The sequence below is a fragment of the Podarcis gaigeae genome (genome assembly GCF_964106915.1).
Source record: "Podarcis gaigeae genome assembly, chromosome: 17".
Lineage (NCBI taxonomy): Eukaryota > Metazoa > Chordata > Lepidosauria > Squamata > Lacertidae > Podarcis > Podarcis gaigeae.
Window position 1 is genome coordinate 16,530,566 of NC_139694.1, and position 23,319 is coordinate 16,553,884.

At 42.3% G+C, this 23,319-nt stretch overlaps 1 protein-coding gene across 6 annotated transcripts in view; it reads right to left on the reverse strand.

Annotated features, from left to right (window-relative positions):
• Window positions 1-23,319, reverse strand: part of LINGO2 (leucine rich repeat and Ig domain containing 2) — a 536,253-nt gene that overhangs the window by 213,676 nt on the left and 299,258 nt on the right. The window lies entirely within an intron of this gene.

Here is a 23,319-nt window from a genome sequence, read left to right on the forward strand (position 1 = left end):
AGCCTTCAGATACCTCATGTGCATCTTCATTTAATATTTTTATTGTAACCACATGTAATATTTATGCTTTTGCTTCAGTTTATTCTCTCCCTACATTTTCCTAGAGGACTCTGTTGAGACAGTAAGCAACAGCCCCAAGGAAATAAATCATGTTTGGTTTTATTATTGAAAGCTGCATAAATGTAAAAAACGGAGAAAAAAAGGAAAAACAACCAAGTTCCCACCTCGCTCACTTGCTAAATACATCAAGCCGCATCTGTTCGGCCGAAGACTCAATTCACAGGCAGGAGGAATGTTTCATTACAGAATCCGCGGCACTCGATGTGCTAAACTACCTTTGTTCTCTCTGCTCTCCTGTTTGACATGAGTCAAATGCCAGAGCACTCATTATGTGTGCAAAGCACAAGCAAACAGCGCAAGAACTTGGCATTTTGCAGGTAATAAGCTTAACCTTTACCCACGCCCATAACCCGTTCTCTCGCAAAGGGGATTGCATTATCATTTTTAATGGGACAATGAAACTGATCTGCTAATAAACTTCCTTACAGCTCCTTGAGCAAGCTACACAAAATCAGACAGAAGCAGTTAAGGTGGTAGAAAGGCCAGAGATCCTGTTTCACCTGTTTGGTGCCAGCAAAGGGGGGAGGACTTAGCTTGCTGGAATTTTATGATGTTCAGACTAGATGTTTGGGGTGCATAAGGAGCTCTATCCTGATATTCTTTCTGGCTTGGACATGAATCTCTCACACAGGAAGAGTGTGAGCATCTTTTGGAATATATTGGCAGTCTGGCACATGATGCAAGAACCATGGACCATGAGGATATGTTGTCGGGTAAGAATGGAGGACAAATTCCGTCTGGTTCACATTTTAATAAAAACCTACCCAATCCAAACTTCCTGAAACAATATGTGAAACAAAACATAGCTATCCTTCAAAATCCACCCATTTCTGGATTTTGTGATGGAGTTATCCAGCCCCAAATTGTGTTTATTGGGGGGAAAGTGTGCAGAAAATGCATGTATGCAAGTATATAAGAGAATTGTACAATTTTTGTGTAGAAATGTGGTCAATTGAGCATAAGACTGGAGAAATGAGCAACTGAGAATAACCAAAATGGGCAAATTCATCCAGCCATAGTTGTGGTCCCTTCTGCCTCTCTGATGATATGCAGTTGCTCAACAACATAGCAGTTTTGAATCTAAGTCATTATATGAAATGATTCCACCTCTACTGTCTTCCTTACTTAGAGTCACAGAGTAGATGATGCAAGGCAAGACAGACCAATAATCTGATTTGGTGCCAGGGAAACTCACATAGGTTGGTGTATACCTCCAATGTGATGTAGTATGTGGTTGGTGCACTTGAGTGGAGATTCAAATCTCCACTCAACCAAAAAGGTCAATGGGTGACCTGGATGCACAGAAGTATTGCAGGCTAAAGGTGTTTGGAGATGTGCACACTGTCCCAAACGCCCTCAAAACTGGAGAAGATGAATGATGCCATTTGGGAGTTTAGAGTGTTCATGAGACTAGAATGGTCACAAATGCTCTTTGATAGCCACACAGCAAAGTTGACTGAGATATGGGGTAATCTACAGGTGATCCGTTAGAAAAGGTTAGACATCTTCCTTGAGTTTCCTGAGTTGGGCTAAAGCAGAATTCTCTCTTCCCCACCCTTCCCAGCTTGAACTACAGATTTAGTGATCTTAATGGCAGTGTTGATTTCTGCTCCTTTGCATATCCTCAGCCTTGCTGAATTTGGGTAGTCTTCAATGCTACAGTGAAGCTCAGAATCTCTTTCTCTCCATATATATATTTATCCTTCTGAATTATAAAGCTTAAAATTGCAGGTTTGTTTAGTAGTGTTGTTTTTTTTAAAAGCAAACAGCTATTTTGCATATTCATGGTTTCCAATATCCGAAGCTTGATTTTCTTCATTCCTTTGATGGAACTGTATTTATAGTCCCTTCATCAGTCACACATTCACATAATTAATCAGACTTCTTCTGATTTGGAAAGGAGAGCCTAGTATTTACAGTTTACCATGGTAAGATCAATCCGTCTCTCCTCTTCAGTTTCTTGGTAAATATGTACAGATAGCACAACATCAAAGCTGCAACATCAAGATTATCCATGTGACACTGTTGACTTTGTTCATATCACATGGCTAATTCAGATGTTAGGCGGCAGATGCAGCAACAGGAAATATCAACTGATGCTTTTAAAAAGAAAAGTCGGTTAAGTAGATTGCTCCAATTGCAGATCAGACTGTTGTAATGCATACTTCAGCCCTCTATGTGAGTCCTGACCCTGCTCCACTGGTACCAAACTGTCTGAGAAACAGCCCTACTAGAAAAGCTATCCAACAAATTGAAACTACCACGGGGACAAACAAAAGAGGATGCCTTCACCCCTGTGTGGCTCCCCTTTATTACATACACAGCCCAACAAGGCAACAACAATAACCCACCAACAGCATATGAATCAATATGGCTAACTTGACTTAACAACCCGTCCCCTTCACACATGGAAACAAAACTCACTGCAGTCAATGAAGGCAACTAACCAGGCCCTGGGCCCATCAATCTCCCTCACTGCCAATGAAAACTAATAAATGAATAGAAAGGGAACCTACCCATGTGATGCTGACACAAAACCTTGCACACACACCATGTGAAAGAATGAAAGTTTACTACCCACCTTCTCTCTCCCCCAGTCTATCTCCCCACCTCCCTTCTCTCCCAACTTTATATTGCCTAAAATGTTAGTGTCTCACATCAGTTATAACAGATCTGTAGAAAAAAGGACTCCATGAACTGAAAGCAGAGACGTTCTATGTACCTATGTAACCCAAGAAAGTATTTAATAAAGACAAATAGATAGAAAGAAATGTATAGTGTGGAAGTACCATTGGTGGTCTGTAATGCAAAATCACTTTTGATGAAGTGAAAACTCAGGTAGGAACAAAGGGTAAAATCCAACATTAGTTGTACTCAGAGTTGACCCTCTGAAGTCAATGCACTTGTTCATATGACCCGGAATGACTTGGAGTAGGACTTAATTGGATACCACACACATACACAATTTGTTTCAGCTTTGTGTTCCTCAGTTTTATTAATCTTGACTAAAAAAGTAAATCAATGTTTTGCGTATCCCCCAATGGAGATATGAAGCTTAATTTCAGAAGGGATGGAAAAGTATAGAGTAGAGGAAGCAGCTGTTAATTCTTCTGGACCCCAGCCCTTATTGTGTCTGAAACGGTTCTGAGGCACCAGAACAGAAATCCAAAAAGATTAAATATTGCATTTAGAAAAGATGTAACCCTCTAGAAAGCAGGGCTCATTGGAAGGAAAATATGTCATTTATACACTTCACATTATGCATATTTTTCTGACAGATCCAACCCACTACATTCAGATATTATTTAACTATATCTTAAACAAAGATGTTTCAATCACCTTTAGAGACAAGAAAAAGCTATTAAGATGGGTAAAGCAGCATAACTCCTTTCACTTTGGTGGAAGTAGCTCTTGTGTACTTACTTATCTGCTCTGCCATATGGGCACCTTTAACACAGACATTCTTCTAAGCCTTTGCTATGTTTTGTCTTGTCTCCAGTACCTTTTCATGAATTCCTCAGGAGATCTCCTATCTGCCTGCTGTATTGATACAAGTTCCTTCCTTCTTTCATTATTTTCTCTTCCTTTCTCCCCTCTCTATCTCTCTACCATTCTCTCATTCTTTTTCTTTTTGATTTGTTTTTATTTAGATTAATATTTTAGTTTTGATAAAAGATAGTAATGTTTGTATCTCTTCTTCCCAAATTTATTTTAGCGATAAATTTTAAGGATTTAACTATGGCCTGTGACTTAAAATATGTTTTGCAGGAACAGGTATTTCTTAAACAAACACTTAGGATTTGCGAATCTTACTATTCTCTCTCTTTTTCATATTAATGCACCTCAATCTCTATTTTGGTGTTTCTCACTACGTGTGGAGTCTTTGGGGCCACCTCCACTAACCCTGGGTCAAAATTAACAAAATGAATCTCAGTAGAAACAAATGTAAAGTTCAAGACTTAGTCAGAAAGAACCAGCTGCACAAATATAAGATGGAGACACCTGGCTTGACAGTAGTACATGTAAAATAATCTAGGGGTCTTAGCAGACCACAAGCTTCAGAAGAGTCAACAGTGTGATGCAGCAGCAAAAATAGGCTAATGCTATAAACAGAAGTATAGTGTCATGATCAAAGGAAATCTCTCTATTCTGCCTTGGTCAGACCACACCTGGAGTCCTGTATCCAAATCTGGGCACCACAATTTAAGAAGGATATTGACAAACTGGAATGTGGGCAGAGGAGGGCAACCAAGATGATAAGGATCTGGAAACCAAGACTTATAAGGAACAGTTGAGGGAGTTGGTATGTTTAGCATGGAAAAGAGGAGATTAAGGGGAGATATAATAGCCACCAGGGACACGGGTGGCGCTGTGGGTAAAACCTCAGCGCCTAGGACTTGCCGATCATATGGTCGGCGGTTCGAATCCCCACGGCGGGGTGCTCTCTCGTCGTTCGGTCCCAGCGCCTGCCAACCTAGCAGTTCGAAAGCACCCCCAGGTGCAAGTAGATAAATAGGGACCGCTTACCAGCGGGAAGGTAAACGGCGTTCCGTGTGCTGCACTGGCTTGCCAGATGCAGCTTGTCACGCTGGCCACGTGACCCGGAAGTGTCTGAGGACAGCGTTGGCTCCCGGCCCATAGAGTGAGATGAGCGCACAACCCTAGAGTCTGGCAAGACTGGCCCATACGGGCAGGGGTACCTTTACCTTTTATAATAGCCACCAAATATCTAAAGGGTTCCATGTCACATGGAAATGGAGCAAACATGTTTTCTCATGCTGCAGAAGGTTGGACCTGAACCAATGAAATCAATGGAAGGAGATTCTGTTGAAACTTCAGAAAACGTTCTGACAGTAAGATCTATTTGACTGTGGAACAGAGTCTCTTGGAAGGCGGTAGACTCTCCTTCCTTGGAGGTTTTTAGGCAGAGGTTGAATGGCCATCTGCCATGGGTGCTTTAACTGAAATTCCAGCATTGCAAGTGGTTGAACTTGGGATCTGCTCCAACTCTACAATTCTATGGTTCTATGATTCTGTGTCCCCCACCACATCCCCCAAAATGCCACCCATGTGTCAGGGAAGGGGTCCAAACAAGGAAGCCTGCTGAATGCATGTAAACTGTCCCAGCATGCAGCTTATCCTGTTGTGTTGGAGCTCTGCAGGAGAAGTGGTGGTGATTACCAAAGTTGGGACCTTTTAACTGGTCCCAATAAGCCCTACTAATTGAGGTATGGAAGATGTTGTCTCAACCAAGGAAAAGAGTCTTCAGAAGGGTTAAGAGCCAGTGTGGTGTAGTGATTAAGAGCGGCAGACTTGTAATCTGGTGAACCTGGTTCGCGTCTCTGCTCCTCCACATGCAGCTGCTGGGTGACCTTGGGCTATTCACACTTCTTTGAAATCTCTCAGCCCCACTCACCTCACAGAGTGTTTGTTGTGGGGGAGGAAGGGAAAGGAGAATGTTAGCCGCTTTGAGACTCCTTCGGGTAGTGATAAAGCGGGATATCAAATCCAAAAACTCTTCTTAAGAAGGATGGCAGATCCTGCTGTCACATTTTTCTGTGTGGCTGTGCATGAGAAGAATCTGCAGAGAAGCCATCCTCAGAGTCTAAGGATGATTGGAGATCCACTTCCTCCAGCTAGAGAGGTATAGAAAGGAGGGTCAAGGGCTAATGTTGCTGCACTGCTCCCCTTGCAGTAACTGGTGAGTTGTCTGAATATGATTTCTCAAGCCAATACTGAGACCCTGAGGCAGGAAGTATGATAAAACTCTGCATCCCATCTTCAGATTTCTCTAATGGATGCTGCCTTGTTTCAACAAACCATAGTTAAGTTCAACTACAATTTAGCACAGGAATATCCAATGTGTTGCCCCAGATGTTGTGGGCTTCAAGTCCCATCATCCCTGACCATTGGCCATCCTAGCTGGGGCTGGTAGCAGTTGTAACCCAACAACACCTGGAGAGCACCATGTTTCTTATTTCAAGGTTTGGATGTGATGCTAAACTGGTCAATCATCTGGAAAGACTCAAAAATGTCTTTCACTGATATGTGGCATGCGCAGGACATGGTGTGAAACCCATTCCATGTGGCTTCCATGGCACAAGGTGCTATTTGGTTTGGTTCACCCTAAAATTTCTACTTTTTGTCCATCCCTTCTGCTCTGCATATCTTTCTGTGCTATACTCTTTTATGTCAAAAATGCAAACTTGGAAAGAAAATTCAGCTCAGCTGTAGATGGGAACCCAGCGCTATGTAAGCTATTATTTCACGCTACTTTCCTTATCTATGCTACGTTAATAACTATCACATTCTGTGGGCAATCAGATTTGTGGTGCTACAGCGAAGTTGGAATTGCATTAGCCAGAATCCCATTAATTTCCTTTGGCTTCCCATAGTGAGGCACCTCACTGATGGAAAAACCTAGTACAGAAAGCAAGGCAGCATTCCCCATAATGTATTTATATTTATCTGTTGCAATTACATCATGACCCATCCTTTAGAAAGCTGGGATCAGCTAATGGCCCACTCCCAGTGGCCTTCCCTTCTAGGTCGTGCTGAATCCCATATACACTTGGCCTTCACAAGGCACCCTTGCTTCAGAGATCTGCTGAAAACTTTTTAATTATATTTAAGAAAACCTATCTGGACATCAATTCGTTTTAAACATAAATTTGTTTTGAGTTTTATAATTTTATATGTTTTTAAATATATATATATATATTATTTATGTATTTTTTAAATAATAGTTTTGTGGATTTTAGCTGTATTTTATCAACCATTTTATTATACACACCACTTTGAAGAAATGGTTTGCAATTTTTTCTAAATAAGCGAACAGCGCTATGGCACTAGGTTCTTCCTAGCCATGCACATCTTTCTACTAATAAAGCACCATGCTGTCATGTTTCTTCCAGCTAGCCTTGACATCTCTTAGAGTCCTCCATTCCATTCCCTCTCCCCATATATTCTTCCAGCCTCCCCATTTGACATTCAGCATTCTGTGGCCACTGAGCAGCATGGTAGGTCCTCATTGGGTTGTTCTATGGGGAAGGGGAGTTCCCTTCTTAGTCCCCCCCCCCCCGAAGTGTGCTGATCATTCACTTTTGTTTTTCATGAGCCCCATTTTGGCCTCATAGTCACTGCAATTCAACATCGGAGTTAACTATTAGTATATATCAGGCATAGGCAAACTCCGGCCCTCCAGATGTTTGGGACTACAATTCCCATCATCCCTGACCACTGGTCCTGTTAGCTAGGGATGATGGGGATTGTAGTTCCAAACATCTGGAGGGTCAGAGTTTGCCTATGCCTGGTATATACGGCCATAGGATAAGTCTAGGACAGGCGCAGGCAACTTTCAGCCCTCCAGATGTTTTGGCCTACAGCTCCCATGATCCCTAGCTCAGTGTTTCCCAACCTTGGGCCTCCAGCTGTTTTTGAACTACAGTTCCCATCATCCCTGACCACTGGTCTTGCTAGCTAGGGATGATGGGAGTTGTAGTCCAAAAACAGCTGGAGGCCCAAGGTTGGGAAACACTGCCCTAGCTAACAGGACCAGCGGTCAGGGATGGTGGGAATTGTAGTCCAAAACATCTGGAGGGCAGAAGGTTGCCTATGCCTGGTCTTGGACTAAGGGGCAGAGTTCACAAGTCCAAGATCAGAGATAAGAATTCCAAGACTGCACAGGAAATGTGAAGCAAGTTACTCTGTCAACCTGCCAAGATCAAACCCACAACACTGAGATTAAGAGTCTTCTGTGCTACCAACTGAGCTATCCCAGGACTAAATAATGTTCACCATTTATAGCTTAAAAAGAGGAAGGGGGGGGGAACAATGCCTACAACTTTTGTAAAGGTTCCCCGCCTGAGTTGTAAAGTTTTTATCATTTCATGCTATATTTAAATTTTCATTCTATATTCTCATAGAATCATAGAACTGGAAGGGTGCCTGAGGGTCATCTAGTCCAACCCCCTGAAATACGACACAATACGATAATCTTTATTGTCATTGTCCCATACAGAACAACGAAACTGAAAAATCTACATAAGACATTCAAAACCCAGCAAGCCTGCTATCCCAGCTATCCCAACCTGGTTAGCCCCCTAAAAACTCTGATACCCCATTTTTAAATACAATATACTCCCATACAGACTCCTTACAACGCATTTAAAACCAAAATCACCTTTGGGTAGAAACTATTTCTCAAGCAGAAATGCAGGAATATGGAGTTGCCCCATACAGGGATCGAACCTGCAACCTTGCCATTATCAGCACCATGCTCTAACCAACTGAGCTATAACATTCTTAATGTTTTGCTTTGCTTTTCTGAGAATTCCTGTTATGGGGGGAAGTATATAAATGGACTTATTAAAATAAATATGTTAAAATAAATATATTAACAGCACAATTCTATCACATCTCAAAAGTGGCCATGATCAAGAGTGATATTGAGTCCTACTGGCTTCAGTGGGGCTTAATCCAAGGTAAACTGGGTTAGCACTGCAGTCTATTGAAAATAATCACCTGTAGAGTAATTTCACTTGCCTGAGGAGACCAGAAGACCTGATCACCACAAGCAGGAAACTGACTTTCAGAACAACATTACATGAAAGATGGAGTGTTTTTTCATTGTTGAAGGGAAGGATTGTCAAAGCCTGCTGGTCACAGATACCAAATAAATGGCAGTGTGATGATCCAAAAGATGAAGGGAATGATGGATTTCACGAGCTGCTTTTCAGATTATTTTGCACTGGAAGTGATATGCGGTCAATCGTTTCAGCATACTGAAAACATGGATCAATGCAAGATGTATTGCACAGACATCAACTATTCCAGACAATGAAAGTTAATCATAGATGTTGCGCTTGTTCTTTCAGTATCAGTTGAAAGATGTGCATTTAATGTAGTTTATGAAAACAACCTCATTCTTTAATCCTGCCATCAGACTTGATCAAACCATTTTGATTAGAGTGACAGCCAAGCCTCAATTTGCCAAACCTCCCAACTCCCCAATAAAACCAGCCCTACAATTAGACCCATTTCACGCAGCGAAACTTGAGCAGCCATTAAGGAGGGGCAAATTATCAGTTTTATTATTCTCCATCGCAGGGAGTACCGTTTCTATTTTGTTGTTGCTGCTTTCAGCATCAATATTTCTTATGCCACCTCTAACCTGCCACACCCTCAAAAGCAAGCATTCCCCATGCACAATTAATGTGCATGGGCGTCTAGACCCATACATGTGATCCAAAGTTATGCGGCATATCATGGAATCTTGCAAAAGGGCTGCATTTACCTGTCAACAAAATATTGCAACTTGATTTTGGGGGAAATGTGACATACATACAACCAAGTATCAGCTTGGGAGAGAACTGTGCTTTCTGCTCAGCAAAATGAGTTGCAAAAACAAGCCCACGGAAAGGAAGTGAGTAGAGAGTCATAGAATTAGCGGGGAATGTTAAGCAAAGCATGTTCTCCCTGAAAAGAGAGCACGTGTTGCGGTGGGGTCTGCCAGGCCAACCCTCTGTTGCCAGGCAGATCAAATGGTGATTGCCTGGAGCAACGATTGGGTGGCCGGGTTGCTGGTGCAAATTGTATGTTGCAATTTTGGGGGGGGGGGTGGAACCAAAGGCTTTAAATATGGGGGCTCTCAGCTTTTACTTTCTCTTTCGCTGAGTGCATCGGATCACCCGCCCGCCCACCCGCCCGTCCGCCCTGAGTTCTGGTTGATCTTGCTATGCCTGTCATGGGGTCGTCTGCCATTGGGGCAGGGGCCTAGTAGGAATTTTGTCCAATTGGCTGATTGGCTGGTGCCATTTGGTTTTTGCCTACTACTTAGCAATTTGTCACAACTTGTAAGGTTGCGGTTAGGCATTGGTTATAAAAATTGGTGGAGGAGGGGTCAGGATAGGCTGGGCCTGCCCCTCCAATGGTGGTGTGGAAGGGAATTCCGTTAAAGGAATCCTGGGGCTTGCCACGATTTCGTCCAATCCCTGAAATGGGACCAGGGCCGGCAAGCCTTGGGGAGCAGGTTGGGTGAGCGGTGAGGGACTGTCACTCAGCTCAACTGATCCCCAATATTGTTTTCCCTTCACTGGCTTCTGAGGGAGTTCGGAAAGTCAGTTCTGTCCCAGGCGGGGGGACAGATAGTTATAACCAATGCCTAAGCAACCACTCACAGATTATTTATTTTAATAAAGTTGTGGCCAAAATTATGCCAAAAACCTTCAACAAAAATTATGTGTGATTTGTAAATTATTTTGAGGGGTGGCTTGGGGACCTCTACACACAAGCAGGTAAGAAACAGGAATAAGGGCTGAATTTTGGAAGAAGTAGGGCAGAGCAAGGTAAAGCAATGAAAAAAACTCAGACAGGTGTGCGGCATAACAATTTAGATTAACACTGGATCTGTAGACTAGCCTGTCAGCAGTTTCTTCCTCCTTTATTTAAACCAAAACCCGTCTTCCATTTTCTTGAAAGCTTTCTTCCTCCAAAAAACGAGGCTTCTGCTTTTCTTCCTCATTCTCAGGGCACTTCAGAATTTCAGTGGGCACAAGGTTGAGCTTATTTTATTACTGTGAGGAGTTATGTTTCCATTAAGCATTTATCTTGTGCTCTGTTAGGGTTGCCATATTTCAAAAAGTGAAAATCCGGACAGAAGAGTTGTTGAGCTTTTTAAAGTTTTGCCCAAAGTTGTTGAGGGTTTTGGACATTTTGGAGCTATTCCTGAGGAAAACTGGCAAAACGGACACTGCCAACATGGGCTGCCACATGTCTGGATTTTCCCAGACATTTCCACCATTTCCGCCTGGACACTGCTTGGGCTGCAATATTCCGAATACGTCTGGGAAATTTTGGATGTATGGCAACCCTAGGTAGCCACACAAGAAGTGCTACTTTATTATCTTTTTTCCTGGTATTTAAATGGAAGTGTGGGAAGCTGGAGAAGCTGACTGCCAGGTTAGCATTGTTGTTTTTAAGGGATGTCCTTCCTTTTGGGAATATTTCAGACCAATTTCTTTAAAAGTGAACATTTCCCTTAAAACTAACCATGAGCAGGTATCCAGAGCAGAACAGCCAGCTTCTAGTCCCACTCTTACAGCCCAGCCCAGTGGAGAGCCTATTTGTGGGATGGGGGGGGGGAACAGGACACTCAAAAAAGCACAAAAATTAGCACAGTACTATTTCTTTTACATAGGCCAGGAGAATGCACCCCTCACCCACCCAATTCAGAAAAGCACATAACAGTATGTATTTCAGTGTAGGGCAGGATTGTGGAGCTGTTCCTGCCTCCTTCAGTATCTTTCCTTTCCCTGCTTCTGTAGTTGTCAAAATTGACAACTAATTCTAGAGAGTCTGTTCTTCTGCTGGTTGTAAACAAATCAGAGATGAGAAGGAACACACAAGAGCAATAAGCGATCGTTATTTCACACTATCTCCCCTATTTTGCCAGAAATAATTCTGATGCTATCCAACTTTACGTACAGATGTTGACCATTTATGAAAGCTTCTAGGGCTTTGTGGGGTGTTTGTGGACAGTAAAGAACTCCCCAGTTTTGAAAACCCAGACACGCAACCTCACAAGGAATCATATAGTAAGCTTTGCAATCAGCTTCTTTCTGCCCATCACTCTATTCCTTTGAAACCAAGTCTTCTGACTCATGCCAAATGTATCTAAGAGAGCAAATGTATTCAGCAAAAATATGCCGGAACATCCTTGTATCTGGCCTTAGTTGGATGCATTCGTTTTTTTCTCTCCAACGCCTGTGCTTTATCTCAGCTCATCCTCGAGCATTCCTTAATCCCGCCAGGGAGATGTCAGCAGAAGTTGGCATATCAAGATTTTATGAAAAGGGAAAGTGTATTTGAAATAAAGTTTCATTATGCAACAGGGCTGGAACCAAACCGATGATAAAAATTCATAAGAAACAAGCGACAGGTGGATGTGCAAAGAGCTGCAATAAACCATTGCTGGGCTGGCTTGAAAGAAAGGTAATCTCATTTCTCAGCTACACAAATAAAGGTTATTTAAAACAGGACATTTGAAATAGCAGTTTGTGGATCATGAGCATACAAAGAGAAGAAGTTTGCTAAGAGTCCAATATTGTGCTTGCTTATGTGTGTCTTACTGCGTATGGTGAGACTAACTCCCTAGCAAATGTACATGACATTTTTAAGGAGTGAGCAAGCCAAACACAGTGAGACTTTCTTCTGAGTAAACAAGCATTGAATACATACAATACTATGGACACTTGTTTGGAAGCAAGTCCAACTGAAATAAATAGGATTCTCCTCTCCCCAGCAACCACAGCTAGGTTTAAATATCCTGACTATAATCCTAAACTCATAATCTTGGCTGTGAGTTCTGGAAGACCTGCTCTGTGCTTTGCAGGCCTTTTTCGACCAGGCCTGGATGGGTGGGGCCCTGACTGACTCCAGCTACAAAAGCTGAGGCTGCTGAACAAACTATTGGGCTGAGTATTATTTAGGGAGCTTTGTTGCTGCAGGGTTGTTGTTGTTATCAATATTAAATTTTACATCTTTATTTTAGATCTTATTATGATTGATGTGGAAAATAATTTGATTGATATTTTGATGTTTTGTTTCTTGTTTATGACTCTTTTGTTATTTTTGTAACTATGCAATTCTTTTCCTTGTTGCAAGGTACCTTGACATGGTGTGAACTATGAACAGGCAGCATAAAATTAAAATTATGTATGTATGCATGTATACAGTGGCACCTCGTGTTACGGACGGGATCTGTTCCGGAGGCCCGTCCGCAACATGAAACGCCCGCAACTCGAAGCGCTTCGTCTGCGCATGCGCGAAGCGTGATTTAGCACTTCTGTGCATACGCGAGAGGCAAAACCCAGAAGTAACCCATTCCGGTACTTCTGGGTTGTTGCGGGACACAAGATGAAAACACACAACCTGAAGCAGACGTAACATGAGGTATGACTGTATTAGGAAGGAAAACTTATTAAACACATGCTCCTTTACAGCACTGGTGGCAAACCCAATCAAATACCCATGCCTTACCAATTTTGCCTTACCAATTTTACCAATTGGTTTGGCACACCAAACAAATACCCATGCCTTACCAATTCTGGTGATGGCATTTTTAAAAAAACAATTAGACACAGCATTGGCATAGGTGGAGGCCAACACTCTGATGGGGATGCACACCACTCCATCAGTCATTAGAGGAATAATTTAATGAGCAGAAATGGGGTGGTAATCCCCATACCCCTATGTGTGCACATGGCAAGTGTGGGGTGGCTACATTAGCAACCCCTGCTTTTCACAATGGTCTGGTCATGGGCAAAGACCAGCGGTAGAGCTTCCTTTTGTGTTTACAATCTATCCAAATGGTGCCAACACCCTACAAGGCCCATAGCCTGTGTAGCAAACAGTGTCAAAGAAGCGAGCCTGAGGTTTTGATCAGACACTTGTATAGGTGCTGTACTGAGTCAAATCACTGGTCCACCTAGTCCATTCCAGGGTTGCCATAATTCAGAAAGTAAAAACCAAGACACCCCAAAGGTTTTTGAGCTTTCTTTACGGAAACCACTGAAATTGTTGAGCTTTTTAAAGAAAAACCTGGAAGTTGTTGTACTCTTTTTTTAAAGACAAACCCCAAATGTTATAGGGCGCAATTTTTCGATTGACTTGTTTAAGATCAAAGATAAAGTGCTGCCTTTCAGAAATTCCCCCGGGCATCAATTCCACCTTTGAAATCTTGGTAATATCTGGGAAAATCCAGATGTACAGCAGCCCTAATTTAATCTGACCGGCAAGTGGCTCATGGGTCATCCCAAAATGGACAAATAGTTTGACTCAATAGTATAGTACAGTTTTATACTCTATACCAGGGATGTCCAGCACCCAAGAGACTGCGATCTACTCACAGAACTAAAAATTGGCAGTGATCTACCCACCCACCCTTTTTTGGGGGGGGAAGGGTTCTGATAAAAGTTGTTTAGCTTTTTTTAGGGAGGAAAGTCCCTTTTTGGGGGGGTTCAGGTCAGAGTTCTTGAGCATTTTTTGGGGGGGGATGCAAAAATGTTGAACTTTATTAAAGGGAAAAGGGGAAAACTCGCTCACAGAGAGATCGCAACAAAAACTCTGTCTTCCCTTCTAGGAATCATGTGTGAATGAAGGATGGGGCGGGGAGCTGCATGCCAGTGTGGGAGAGCCAGTGTGGTGTAGTGGTTAAGAGCGGTAGTCTCGTAATATGGGGAACCGGGTTCGCGTCTCCGCTCCTCCACCTGCAGCTGCTGGGTGGCCTTGGGCTAGTCACACTTCTCTGAAGTCTCTCAGCCTCACTCACCTCACAGAGTGTTTGTTGTGGGGGGGAAGGGAAAGGAGAATGTTAGCCACTTTGAGACTCCTTCGGGTAGTGATAAAGCGAGATATCAAATCCAAACTCTTCGTCTTCATTTGCTACCGCAAAGAAAAAGGAGCCAGCGATCAACCGCGATCTACCAAAACCTCCCGGGGATCGATCAGTCAATCACGATCGACCAGTTGGACATCCCTGCTCTATACAAGAGGTGTCCTGATGCTAGCAAAGGTTGATTGGGTCATGGTTGCCAAATTCCATGTATGCATATATTTAAAATGAATTTATCCTCCATCTCTATGTTTGTGTGTGTGATCTCTTGTTCTTCAGTAAGCAAAAGAGTCTGAGGCCAACACTATAAGCATCTTATACAATGCCCCACCTCCTCACCATTTTTGCTGCGGTGGTTGCACTACTGCCTGTTTGGTTGAAATTCAGGCATTCCTCCCAACAGCATAGTCACTGCCAACACCTATAAATATAACTATTAGCATATGGCAGGTGATAGTGAAACCATCAAAGTGTAAAATGTAGCTGCTGTTTATGTGGGAAGCAAGGGAAGGGAGAACATTCCTATTTTAGGAAGACAAGTGAATTTCAGAGTAAACAACCGATACCTATTTCAATAAAATTACTCTGTACACTCAAAGTGCAATACAGGCATTAGAATTTGGAATAATATAAATATTTCTGCATTTCTGTGGAGGTAGTCTAGCCATGGGTATGTTTAATGATCCTCATGCTGAGGGAGATATGTAGAAATGTGATATTTTTTAAATCATCACATAATCACAGTGTCTTGGATTCCATAAGGCCAGCTTTGTGGGCAGCCTGAGAATACCTCAGCCATTTTGACATCCACTTTGATTTGTCTATCAAACAAAAATGGATGTTGTATTTTCTGATTTTGGGGGGTATATGCATGGCCTCTTGGACATTACATGTACTAGCTTTCAGGTCCCTAGGTCCTGGGAAAGTACACAAAATGCTGCAAAGGGTGAGTCAGTGAGGACCAGGCATACACAGAACAGCATTTACACAGAAGTGCTGAGATAAGTTGCAATTGAAGGCCATTTGCATCTGTGTCTTACATCTCCTGCCTAGCAATGCATATTTGAATGCAAATATACAGTTTCAAAGTACACAGGTATTCAACATTATTATTATTAATAATAAATGATAATACATGTTTTAATATACTGTCCTTCTTCCAAAAGGAACCCAGGGCAGTGCACAATGTAATAAAAATTACCACTGCTTTTTTCCAGACAGAACTCGCTGGCGCTCTGCTCCAGCACCTCTCAGTTGGGCACCATTGCCATTCTAAAATAAGAAGGGAGGTGTTCGTGTGAGTTCTGCACCTTTTTCCCTAGAAGAATAGCACTGAAAATCACATACAGTGGTACCTCGGGTTAATAACTTAATTCATTCTGGAGGTCCGTTCTTAACCTGAAACTGTTCTTAACCTGAGGTACCACTTTAGCTAATGGGGCCTCCCGCTGCTGCCGCCGCACGATTTCTGTTCTCATCCTGAAGCAAAGTTCTTAACCTGAGGTACTATTTCTGGGTTAGCGGAGTCTGTAACCTGAAGCGTCTGTAACCCAAGGTACCACCCAAGGTACATGCATTCATGTTTAGTACATTTAGTGGCAAACATATCTAATTCTCTAGGTAGGAATACTTTAAGCTGCTTATTCTGCCGAAAACTGCCTCTGATTTAAGGAGAAAACTTGTATAGATCTTTCCAGGTTTTTGCAAATATCTGACCCGAGCCTACTAAATTACACTTTAAGGCTCTTTGATCTAATATCGGTCTCTTAAGCCCTTTGGAACTCATGACAATAGGTCTATGACGGAGAAATATGCCCTTGTCCACAGAGGATACAAATCTTTCCAAGAAGAAATCAGATCAACACATAGGCTTTCAGTCTAGAAATGCTACTGTTCAAATTGCATTCAGATAGAGCACGGGGGATTGCCATAAGCTCCTAAAGACATGCAGCAACAGCTGAATATAGCGGCAGATAAGCAGGTGAGTATTCTGAAACAAACAAAGAAGTTAACTGCGAAAGTTGATGTTTTTCCTAACGGAAAATAATAAAAGAGGAGTGGGGGAGAAGAGCAGTCCTTTGGCTATCTAGGAGGGATAAATCTATTCACTTCCATGTTGTCATCAAACTGATGATTTGTTTTTGTGTAATTCAAGTTAACTTGACAACTGGCAAATTTTACAAGGTTTAAGATTTATGAGCAGTCATAAAAATGAAAAGCTTCAGCTGAAAAATGGGAAGAATAAAGTACCCTAAGAAGTAAGCATGAAACATAGGCTTCAAATATCATGATGGGGATAATATAAGCCGGGGAGGGGGGTGTCACTGGAAACAAAGCCTGAATCACACAATGTTTTAATCTATTTCTTTTATGCTAAAAACATGGGGCTATACATGTATAATTGTGTGAAATACTATAACTCAGTGCCAAGGCACACACAAAACACAGGCCAAGTGGTGGATTGCTTAAACCAGTACTTCCAATTAGCTATCTACTGTGGGCCCTCGTTTTTCAACAGCCAAGCCATGGACCCCCGACTTTTGAAAATTTTGACATCTCCATGGTAGATTTTGTTACGTGAATGGTGCCATGGACCATTTTCATTTTCTCCAACAGAAACACCAAATTGAACTATGTAAGCCCAAACAATCTTTCGCTGAGCGACAACAGCAAGCAGAGATGTGTTCAACAAATGTGTGTTTGTTTGTGTGAGCGTTTAGAGGAAAAACTGAGCTGACGTTTATACCTGCAATTAACTTTCCAGTCAGCTTCATTATATTGATGCTCAAACACCTTACATTATGTACAAATATGTAACAACCAAAACAGACTGCATTGGTTCTGGATTTGAGAAGGCAAATACAGATTTAAATGGATCTTCATTAAGGGTGTGCAATTTTATTTTATTTTTAAAGTCACAATGCCACTTATTTTTATTTTTAAAGATCTCACCTTTTGTTTTCCATTAACCAGAATCACATTCGTTTCATTCCCCAACCCCCAATGACATTCATCCTTCCCTTCCTTTGTTTTTGCCACCTCCTTTGGTGATCACAGCAGCAGTGGTCCTCTCACCTTCCATTTTCTTCTCCCAGAGTGCCCAGATATCGCATCATTCCATGACATTACTTGCAGGTGCAAGTGCGAGAGAGATAAACAGCTACTGGCGGCTGCCATTCCCCCCTCTAGAGTGTTGTCACGGCTAAAAATTGGCTGCTGTTTCCTTAATGCTAAAAGAACTAAGTCAGCGGCCTACAATGACTCACGCAACCTTTCACCAAATTGTACCTGTATATATAGAGTGGTCAATGGTAGAAAGCTGGTTGCATTTGGTGTGTGTAAAAAAGCTTTCGGTCGTGGTTGGAGAAGAAGACTTTTTAAGAATAAAAGCAGCAATACTCTGCAAGAATACCCTTTCTCAAAGACTCTTTTGTGCCAACTAAGGTTTGTAAGGTAAAGGTAAAGGTACCCCTGCCCGTACGGGCCAGTCTTGACAGACTCTGGGGTTGTGTGCCCATCTCACTTAAGAGGCCAGGGGCCAGCGCTGTCCGGAGACACTTCCGGGTCACGTGGCCAGCGTGACATTGCTGCTCTGGCGAGCCAGAGCCGCACATGGAAACGCCGTTTACCTTTCCGCTGGTAAGTGGTCCCTATTTATCTACTTGCACCCGGAGGTGCTTTCGAACTGCTAGGTTGGCAGGCGCTGGGACCGAGCAGCGGGAGCGCACCCCGCCGCAGGGATTCGAACCACCAACCTTTTGATTGGCAAGTCCTAGGCGCTGAGGCTTTAACCCACAGCGCCACCTGCGTCCCACTAAGGTTTGAGGACTAGGCAAAAGAGTAAAAAGGAGGTCAGAACCTTTTCTTTTTTAAAACACCGACAAGTGCAGCAGAAGAACATTATAGGGGCATTCTGGGAAAAGAAGATGGCAGCCATCCTGAGAAGAGAAGCCTTCTCATAAGTAAGTCTCCTCAACCACAAACAAGTGATGAATATGTACAACTGGGTAATGAAAATGGACCACATTCTGACCTATTGGTTGCTGATAGCATTATATTTCATAACAAATACAAAAGGAGCAGAATAAATTCCATCCATCTCAATTTTTTACTTCCTATGAAATAAATACACTCCACCCATTGATTTGTTTGTTTATTTTGGAACACATTTATTCTGTCCTTTCCCCCCCTTCCAATTGAGTTGTCAAATCAATATCCCAGTGGAAGATTTTTCATGGGCCCAGGAAACACAGAGAAGTCTTAAAGAGAATGTGTCCAATTTGCCCAGGGGGTGCTATCTTTATATACCTCAGCTGAGACATGGATCATTAGAATCGAGGCTGTACAAGAAGGTAAAAGCAGAATTTGAAACATCCAGCAATAACTTATTTTTGCAAAGCTTTCACAAAAAAATGAGGAAATCTGCAAAGGCTAAATGATTTGACTTGTAACAGTAGCTTTGGGATGCAGCTTCATCTGTTTTGGAACCACTGTGTCTTTCCTAATTTAACTAATTGTTTGGGACCAAATTAGATCTGTTAAAAATGACGTTCTGGTCCTCCCCACCCACATTTGCCACAACAAAGAATCTAAAAACTGCTATATATACTTTTTTGTTTTCCTTTCCACAGAAGTTCTGAAATTTGCAGTCATGCATCTAGGGGTTTTCCGACAGGGTATGTAGGACATAGCCGCTCCTTCTGAAGGGAGAAAGCCTGAAAATTTCAGAATGACAACTCCAATGGACATATTTTGTAGTGGGTATAACAGGAATCATAAGGGGCAGAGTATTGGAGGAAAAAACAGCATGGGAACCCAGGAATGATGAGGATGGGGAAAATGTCATCCTTCAGTAAGAACCTTGTCCCTTCGACGGTCATTGGTCCCTCACCACCAATGATGGTGGTGCAACTTTTTCTCCCTGGGAGAGAGATATATTTCCATTGATTTGAGGAAGAGGTGGGCATGGGGGGAAAAGAGCAGAAAAGACAGGGATGTGTGTGTGTCAAGGCTTAAAAATTAGCCACTGTTCCTTTAATACAAAAGGAATGAGTCAGCATGAGTAATTCATGCAACCTTTCACCTACATATGCCTATATATATAGAGTGGTCATTGATTGTGTGAGTGTTGGGTTTGTCGGATGGTAGAAAGCTGGTTGTGTTTGATATATATAAAAGCTGTTGGTCGTAATTGGAGAAGATTATTTTTAGAATAAAAGCAGCATTCTGCAAAGTACTCTTTCTCAAGGACTCTTTGTGCTGTCTAGGGTCCGAGGACCAGGCAAAGGAAGCTAAGGAGGTTAGAACCTTTTCCCTTTCTTTTTTTCAAGCAACTGATGGGGTGTCACTTCCCAGCAATATCATTGTTACTCCAAGGGTTCTTGGTTTGGGGTTGAGAACCCCATTTTTTTTTTTTTTTGAGGATACAGGGCCTTTCCAGACCTCTCCATCAACTTGCATAGGGGGCAGAGCTGATGGTGGGGAGAAATAGACCCAGCTGATTTTCTTTTTTAAAAACTTCAATGACCCTTCCTCAAATCATTGTGACTGGAGTGCTCTAGGAAAATCATTCATTGTGATTCAATCATAGAACTATCAGCCAGACAAAAAAGATCTCTCCAGGCCCACCCCATTGGTGTTTGCCTTGTCAGCTTGACTTCATAATAAACAGATAAACAACAACACAACCTTGGGGGTGGTCTGGTGCATCTAGGTTACAGAGAAACATGGGATTTTAGAGAGCCAGATCTGACTTAACACACCTTGCTAATTGTTGTCTGGAGGAGTAAAAAACTTAAACACATTGCAGGGTTCCCAAAAATAGACCAGAAACAATTGTACTTCATCCAACAGAGCAGCCTTATTGCTACTGAAGGCAAATGAGCATAATGGTCACCAATCCAATACATTCAGGATTGGCTCTGTCTGTAAGAAATCCAGTTGCAGCACTTACAATAAAACTTACAATACTTCTAATAAGACTAAACTTAACACCAGGCATACAGAACACCACACCAGAAGAGAAAGTGAGTGAAAGCCCAGGCTCCTTCTGGCCATACTATGATAGTCAGCACAACCTTGACAGAAAGATAACAGAACCATTTTAAACCAGCTGTACTCAGCTTCCCAGAAGGAATAACCCAAACAACAGAAACCTTCTGCCTGTTTCTTTCACATGGAAAGAAACCTTCCAGAACCCTCTTGAATTAATCAGAACAGGAAAGATCTCTACACATCAGATCAATACTTTCTGTACTAAGAAATGTAAATTGACTTCATAATAGATAACAACACAACACTGGGGGGGGGGGCACCTAAGTTACAGAGAAACATGGGATTTTAGAGAGTGCCAGATCTGACTTAACACACTTTGCGATTGACTCAAACCCACTTGAGGATGTGAAAGTCTGCCCTGGATCACTTCTATGCATCTTTTAACTTGGGAGGTACACAGAGCCAACGCTCACTCCTAATAATAATGCACTTCTGATGTGTGATATAGTTACTTACAGTGAAATCCTATAAATATATCTACTGAGAAGTAGGCACCCCTTTACTTGAATGTGGCTCATTCCCAGGTTGGTGGATGTAGGACTGCAGCCTTCATGTTCAAATAGGTTGAACTAAAAGTAATGCCTTCCCACAAATAGCACAGCTAAACCCAGATGAACCATATAATCCTGTTCTCTATTACTTCATCTTCATAAACCAATCAAGACTGCTGCCTCCGGTGTAATCTAAAATACCAAAAGCAATCTGGAAAGAAAGAATAAAACAAGCGTGAACTATACATACATGCTTACTTCTCTCTTCAGAATTCAATTTTCATCTATTTTCATTACTGCCTTTAATGGTTGACAGTTTTAATGGTAACTCTAAACCTTAAAAAAAAAAAATGGTGAAAAAATTGGTTCCAGAGTCTTTAACATCAAATGCTACTCCCAAGCAAATATCTGTTTAGGAACAGTTTGACTATAGCACAGTCGTACCTTGGAAGTCGAACGGAATCTGTTCTGGAAGTCTGTTCAACTTCCAAAATGTTTGAAAACCAAAGAACAGCTTCTGATTGGCTGCAGGAAGCTCCTGCAGTCAATTGGAAGCCACAGAAGCCCCATTGGATGTTCAGCTTCCAAAAATAGTTCACAAACCGGAACAGTCACTTCTGAGTTTGCGGCATTCGGGAGCCAAAATGTTGGAGAACTAAGCTGTTCAAAAACCAAGGTATAAGAAAACAAGAGGGCTGGGAAGAGAGCTGAACCTCACAAAATGCAACCTCACAAAATGGCTTTCAATCAATAGGTAATCCCCGGTACAAACTGAAAAAAGGTGCGCAGTTGTCAGAATGCTACAACAGCACCTCAAACACCATTTTGAGGACAGCATCACGATTGTTTATCGAGGAGAAGGTTTGGATGGAGAGAGAAGTGGAGGGCCGGTCGACTTTGAAATGACCCGCAGGTCAATTGAGAATGCTTTCCACCACTCCAATCCCTTGTGGTATAGTGGTTAAGAGCAATGGACTCGTAATCTGGTGAACCGGGTTCAATTCCCTGCTCCTCCTTTTGCAGCTGCTGGGTGACCTTGGGCTAGTCACACCTCTCCGAGGTCTCTCAGCCTCACTCACCTCACAGAGTGTTTGTGGTGGGGGAGGATGGGAAAGGAGATTGTTAGCCACTTTGAGACTCCTTAGGGTAGTGATAAAGCGGGATATCAAACCCAAACTCTTCTTCTTGTAAGAGGACAACACCTGGAGAGTGGCAAAATAATATGCGCTTTCTGCCTGTAGCAGGCCAGGGAGCCTCTTGCGCTTTAGAAGCGAAAAGTGATATAATTAGAACTGCTACCATTGGCAGCTTCCACCCATCTCCCATTTTCACAGGAGGATTGTGGTGTTTCCCTACCAGAAGAGGCCAGGAAATCTGGGGAGAGCTGAGTGGAGGGACACATCCACTTCACTCAACCCCCTCTCCCCCAGCACAGCAGCAAAGGGGTCTTAATTGCTCTGTTACTCGAGACACAGTCTGAGCGTATTTGCCCCCATTACTCACCTCCCTTCAAACCTGACAAGCAAATGGCAAATATCCCATAACAACCCCTACCCCAAAAACTCATAGGTTGTCATTGAAAACTTCCAAGGAAAGTGATTCCACCCCCTGCCCCCCTCAGGCAGCACGTTCCACTGCTGAATTGCTTTTACAGCCAACTCGAATATGATGCAAAAGGAGGCGAGTGGGCATTTTCCTCTTCTCTCCTTGCTAGTTCTGCAACATGCACAGCAGATAAAGGTGTTGTCTCCTTGTCCCCTCTTCATATAGAGAAATGCAACTTATACTTGGTTCTGTTCCTTCACATTTTGCTGTATTCAATGGCTCATTGTTTGTTTTTTGCAATTTTCTAAAATCTAAATATGCACTTAATGTGATTTAGCAAGCAAGTTTCTTGTCACAATTTAAGAAATGTGCCTTTGGCCCCAAACTAATACCAATGAGTTAACACAATATTAATTCTACATGACCTTATTTTTCAGCTATAAAAACAAGGAATGAGTGGGGCAGGTGTGTGTGCTTATAGTTTACGGGGAGAAATTAAATCCAAGTTTTTTATTGCCAAAGAATGCTTAACTGTAATTTTTCTCCAGCGCAGAGTCAAACTCTGATTGATTTGATAACCAGTTTAAATGTACAAACAATAAAAGCATTCACGTATGTTAATGTGATTCCACTAAAGGGCAGCTTGAATGCTTTCAGAACTTTCATCTGTCTCATTTTCAACACATTTATAGTCACATTAATTATAGGTGCATAATA